Source organism: Wolffia australiana, chromosome 17 (genome assembly GCF_029677425.1).
Source record: "Wolffia australiana isolate 7733 chromosome 17, ASM2967742v1".
In the NCBI taxonomy this organism is placed as follows: Eukaryota; Viridiplantae; Streptophyta; class Magnoliopsida; order Alismatales; family Araceae; genus Wolffia; species Wolffia australiana.
Window position 1 is genome coordinate 3,457,262 of NC_135851.1, and position 6,913 is coordinate 3,464,174.

The window sequence follows — 6,913 nt, forward strand, 5'->3', positions numbered from 1 at the left end:
TATCGCGCGCAAGCCTCTGCCCGTGCGCCCGGACCCCACAGTCGCTCGCCTGCCCGCTGCCGCGTGCGCAGGCCCCTTCCCTCTGCGTGCCCTGATCCACCTCCGCGCGCCCTGTCACACAGTCACGCGTCGTTACCCAATCGTGCATCAGCCCTCTCCATCGCGCCAGGGAAGCATCTCGTCGGGACTTCATCATCATCACGCCAGTCGCCATCGTCAAGCTTCCTTCGTCGGTCCGCCATCGATCAAATTACACCGCCGTGGACTATCGACAACAAGGGACCTGCTCGTCTCTCCTTCATTAAATTCCAGTATTATTACACCTTGTAGTGCCGTCTTTCGCTATCTCTTCCTTTGCTTGAATTATAACGAAAGTGCTATAGGATAATCACCATTTTGAGAGATAGGATTTATTGTGGAGATGTTTACTTGTTAATCCTAGGCGTGGAACAACCCAGGGCCGTCAAACGCCCCTCACCCGTAGAGGTGTAGTTGGTCTTAGAAAGGGTCATTGGGAGTCTAACTCGATCAATATCTCCTCCGTAGACGTCTTTGACCGTCAATCCTCCTTCGTAGTTGTCTACTATTGCTCGTCAAGGATTTTTAAAGTGGCATACCTTTCATATAATTAGCTAAAAATTCAAATCCATTATCGTTTCTGTGACGTAATACGAGCCGCTCGATCCCGGCGCACTTTGTATTACATCATATTGGTATTAGAGCCGATCATGTTAGCTTTTGCTTAACACGGTTGATAGTATATCACTCGACATTTTATTCAAATTACACCCGTCATATCTCGAAATTCATTCACATTAATAACACGTCATCTCATTGCATCCATCCTTAGTTACACCCGTAGAAATGTTTTAAGTGGATTGTTGACCATATGATGGTTCGCACGCGAACCTAGTGTCAGAATGCCGAAATAGATGAACGCGACGAAGATTATGATAATGATCTCGTCATAGGGGATCTTCTACCCGAAGATCCATTAGGTGGACAGTTTCGGACAAACCATTTGGAAGATGAGGAGGTAACTTTACCTCCTCCACCAACTAGGGAACTCGCTCCACGGGTTTCATTGCCCCTCGACGAAATGGCACCGCCAGCACCTCCGACATCTGAAGACCGGCATTCCATCACTACGGCACCTACCCGTAGGGCCTTAGTGAACGAACACTATAGTGTTCCCTCGGCCAGCGAGGTTCCTCAACGTCCCGGCAAGGCTCCGATGCCGGACCTTACCCGTAGGGCCGCAGGATCCACCGATGCATCCGCCCCGCTAAAACAGGCAGCCAGAACCGGAACACGACCATGGAGAATGACGAAGAACTCCACCACCACCAGAAGAATACCACGCACCAAGATATTACGATGACCGTTCCTATCCACCGAATAAGAACTACTACCCACCCGAGAACAGGAGTTCTCGGCATCATGACCCTCATGGGCATCCTCATGAGATGGCCCATAATCCTAACAGAATCCCCGTGCCACACGCTCCCCATTACACGTCCGCACCAGGTAGCCCGCGGTATTTCATCACTACCCGTCGACCGGAGGCAGCCGCATATGGTGGTAACTCCACTCACCCGCCCTATTATGGGTCAGTGCCCGCACCCGCACCAGCCCATTACGAAGAGCCCCCAGCACCGCCTAGAGTGGCACCGAGATACGCCACCGGAAGAGCCTACTCGACCTAGGAGGCCAAACCCTTACCTGCCACATCCGGAGTACGTCCAACCAGTGCCCCCCCCTGCACCGCCGGGGCACTACCAGCACTATGGACATCCAGATGAGCGTCCTTACTATCCCCACGCAGCCCCCCAAGCTGCATATTATCCGGAACACTTGGATCATGCTTACCCGTGGGATGCACCTCATCGGCCACCTGCTCGTCACCATGGGGATGAACATGAGCGACGGAGAGAAGCACACAGCGCCATGATCCAAAAAAGCGTCCGAATTGAGGTGCCCATCTTCGAAGGATCACGGAACCTGAAAGACTACACAGATTGGGAATCAGACTTGGAAAGCTATTTCCAATGGTACGACATGGATGACGACCTGTGTGTGTCTTATGCCAAGGCTTGCCTAGGAGGCCAAGCTAAACTTTTTTGGAAAAACGAGAAAGAAGCAGCACGATGATGAGGAGATCCTCCCTTCACGTGGGATGAGATGTCACGAAAGCTCAAGGATAAGTATATCCCGAAGCTCTATATGACCCGTCTCTTGCTAAAGTGGATGGACCTTAAGCAAGGGAAGCGCAAGGTCAGTGAGTACATCGAAGACTTTGAGGAATATAGGATGATATGCAAGTTTGTGGAAAGTCCACAAATTCAGATTGCATTCTTTATTCACGGTCTTCGATCAGACCTAGGAGTACAGGTCCTAGAGCAGAAGCCGATGATGGTAGACTTAGCCTACAGCCTCATGGAAAGCAATGAGCTTAGCCACGATGATATTGTGCCAACCATTCCTGCCGCTCCATGAGCGACTTCCACCATAGTGTCTACCTCATCGATGTGGAACCAAGGAAGCACTACAGTCCCACGCTCGGCTCCCCCCTTGACGATCCCGGTTACCACTCCGGCACCCCCCACTTCCTCGGCGATATCTACCGCGAGGGCTCCAAATGCCCCTCGAGAGTACATCTAGTGTTTTAAGTTTAAGGGTTTTGGACATCGCCGTTCCGACTATCCCACTCTCCTCCTCATGGATATACATGGGAACCTGGTGGAAGAACAGCTAGAGGATGACCTCGAAGTGGACGAGTACCCAGCTTAATCCCCCAACAGCGAGGATGTTGATGATCCACTTGGATATATCCAGATCACATCGATCACACCACTATCGACGCATCCCATCGTTACGTTGGGAATCCAACAAGAGACTACAGATCAACAGAACGCCAACAAGGACGGATGGATGGCACCTACAACCACTACCACTACGGTGACACCCCGACTGATGTAATACGATGTCGGCCGGGATCGAACGGCTCGTAATATGTGACGGAGGACCATCCAGCAGATGGCGGCTCAGCGACGACGACGCCACCCGAGGATGCCACGATGACGCGCCACCAGCCACGCCGAGGCGCTCGAGTCGACGTCCGTCATCCGGGGTTTAAGTACTCCGGGTAAGCAAGGCTTTACCATTTTATTATTTTCATCATCATGTTGTATTTCTTTCCAAATTATGGATTGGGCCATTATCGTAGGGCCCGTCCTCGTCTTTGATTTTATATTTTAGAATTGTATTTGAATTTGTAAGGAGAGACCGAACCACGTTTCACGACGGTTCGATCTCTCCCCACGTTCTCTTGGCACCCCTCCTCCCTATATAAGGGGAGGGCATGCCCAAGGAACATTTCGAAGTTTTTGAATTGAAATTGTTTCAAGAATCTTCCCCCTATCATAGTCGTAGCGTAGGGGGTTTGGCTAGCCCCACCTCTTCGTCGAGACCACTCCGAGGAGTAGAGCCCACGTCCTGTCCGTCGAGATCACTCCGGGCGTGACGTGTTCAACCGTACCGTCGAGATCACTCCGGTACGTTAAAGATTTTCAAGAAGCTGTTGAAATCAAGAATCGAGAGAGCACCCATCGAGATCACTCTGGGCGTCCTCGAAGGTTCGCGACGACTACGGCGCCGCGCTGCATTCAGGAAATCATCTCCAACGAGGAGAACCACCCGCGACCCACCAAGAACTCACCACGCCAGGTTCTTGGCTCTACCCGTCCATCTCCCCATCCTTCATCCCTCCATCGTTTCTTGAATCTTCCTCTTCACCCTCATCGTTCTTGACCATTCCCCTTCTCCTCCCATCGTTTCTTGAATCGTCCTCTTCACCCTCATCGTTCTTGACCATCCTCCACCACTTTCCATCGTTTCTTGAATCTTCCTCTTCACCCTCATCGTTCTTGACCATTGCCCACCATCTTCCATCGTTCTTGACCATAACCACCCCATTCTTGCATCACCCTTTGGTTTCCCCCCCCCCTTCTTGATTCGACCGCCCCTTCTCCCATTGCCGCCCCGCCCCGAACCCCGATTCCCGACCACCCCGCATCACCGCCCGCGTCGGGGACCCGCTCCGTGCCGCGACCCCACGCCGCACCGCGGACCCATTCCACGCCGCGACTCCCGCGCCACGCCGCGGCTCCGCCCGCGCCGCGGACTCGCGCCCAGCCGTGATCCGACCGCGCGCCGCGAGTTCACGCCCCGCCGCGGGTCCGCCAATCGCCACGGTTCTGCCGCACTCTGTGGCTCCACGCCGCGCCGAGGCTTCGCCCCGCATCGCCAACCCGCCCTGCGCCGCCGTTCTGCCCTATACCGTGGCTCTGCGCCACCACCACTGCTAGTCGCGACCGGTGCCGCCCCGTCACTTGCGCCAAGCCACGTTGATCCCTCCCGGCATTCCGGCCTACGACAAGACGAATCCGTCCCCGGAACGCTATCTCTACGCCCGTCTTCGATACGCCGTGGACTACATATTTTAAGGTCAGCTCGTCTCCTCTCCATCCTTAACCAGTATTATTACCTGTTCCAGTGCCGTCCTCCGCTATCGCATCCTCTGCCGCCACTCATCACTCGACGACGGATTAGGAACCGCCACTGTTGTGGGAGCAGGACTTTCTTGAGGTAAACGATCTGTCACTTGATCTTTAAATTCCGAACTTATCAGGGCCGTTAGACGCCCCTCTCGTCTAGACGTCTAGTGGTCTTGAGGGTCATTGGGAGTCTGACTTTCGGATCAATCTATTTGGTGATCGTCACCGTCCATCGCGTTATCTCCTTGTGTCTTAACTGCTCGATCATAAAATCTCATTGTGTTTGCATCATATCATCATTATTCCTGTGACGCAAAACACGCCGCTCGATCCCGGCCGTCGGCGTTTTGCATCAATATGTCACAGGGAATGAATGGATGCGTGAGATGCAAGCAGATGAAGTGAAAGAACGAATGAGCAGTTGTAGGTATCGTTGGGTGAGAGGTGTAAGTCACGCCGGACAACGAGGGGAATGATCCTAGGATCAGACTCCCAATGACTCGCTAGACCTACTAGACGACTAATTAGTGAGGGGCGTTTTACGGCCCACGAATGTTCGACGTCTAAAATCAAGCGAGAATCCATAAACCTCAAGAATTCCTACACTCGACGACGGTGGCTATCCTATCCGAGATTTATGACGACAATAATGGCAGAGGACGCTATAGCGGAAGACGAGACTGAAGAAGATAATAATGCTGGAAATATGGAGGGGAGACGAGACTGACCTTTGGGTATCGCTAGTCCAAGGCTTTCGTGTAATCCCTTCGAGTTGAAGGCGAGATGTGGACGGCTCGGGTTGTACGATCGATTAGCGACGACACGTTCTGGTTAGCAGGTTTCCCAGCCTGGTGGCGAAGGCACTCGATGATGCTGGGTCGGCCGACCTTTGTCGCGCATGCGGGCTGGCGCCGCCGCGGGGCACGCGCGCAGGTGGGCGCACGGTGCTTGTCGCGCGCAGCCAGAAAGGCACAGTGGCGCGCGCGTAGGGGAATGTGGCGGGGTGGATGATGCAGGCGAGCGGAGGAGAAGGATCTGGGTGCGAAGGGGTGAGGACGGTGGGGTAAGAAGTTCAAGAAAGAGGGAGAGGGCGGACAATCAAGAAAGGTTGGAAGGGAAAGGGGAAGGGGCGCAATGGTGAAGAGGGTCAAGAGTTGGGTGAATCAAGAACGTGGGGAAGGGGGGGGAAGAAATGGTCAAGAATGTGGGAGGGGATCAAGAACGCGGGGAAATGGATCAAGAACGTGGAAGAAGGGATCAAGAACGCGGGGAAATGGATCAAGAACGTGGAAGAAGGGATCAAGAACGCGGGGAAATGGATCAAGAACGTGGTAGAAGGGATCAAGAACGCGGGGAAATGGATCAAGAACGTGGAAGAAGGGATCAAGAATGCGGGAAATGGATCAAGAACGTGGAAGAAGGGATCAAGAACGCGGGGAAATGGATCAAGAACGTGGAAGAAGGGGTCAAGAACGCGGGGAAATGGATCAAGAACGTGGTAGGAGGGATCAAGAACGCGGGGAAATGGATCAAGAACATGGTAGGAGGGATCAAGAACGCGATGGGAAGGGGAATGGATGGTGGAGGTGGGAAAAGGTACCAAGAAATGGCTTTCTTGAACTGTAACAACCAAGAACCCTCCAAGAAAGAGGAGTTCTTGATGGATCTGGGGTGTGCTCCCTCGGCGGAGCAGATTTCCCCAATTGATGGCGTGTCGGCGACGCTTCTTGAATCTCCCAAGACCCCCGGAGTAATCTCGACGAAGGCCTCTTTCGATTCTTGATGGCGGCGGCTTCTTGAAACTCTTTCCTCGCACCGGAGTGATCTCGACGGCGCGCTTTAACACATCTCCCTCGAAGTGATCTTGACGGGGAGACGTGGGCTCTACCCACGGAGTGATCTCGATGTGGGGTGGGGCTAGCCAAACCCCCTACACTACTCTCTACGATAGGGGGGGAGACGAATTGTGAATAAACTTTTCAACAATGACTCCAAGGTGTTCCTTGGGCATGCCATCCCCTTATATAGTGAGGATGGGTGCCAAGTGAACGTGAGAGAGGACGAACCGTCGCGAGACATGGTTCGGCCTCCCTTACAAATTCAAAATACAAACATAAAAAGTAAAAATGACGAGGACAGGGCCCAACAACATTGGCCCAGTCCACGAATCCAAAAATACAAACACACATGAAAATGAGCATAAGTAAAAAGATAAAAGTTCTTACGCGGGGTACTTAAACCCCGGGTGGCGAGCGTCGGCGCGAGCTGCTCGGCGTGGCTGACGACATCCCGTCGCGTCATCCTCGAGATGGTTCTTCGTCATCGTGGCGTCGTCCTCGAGATGGTCCTCCATCAGC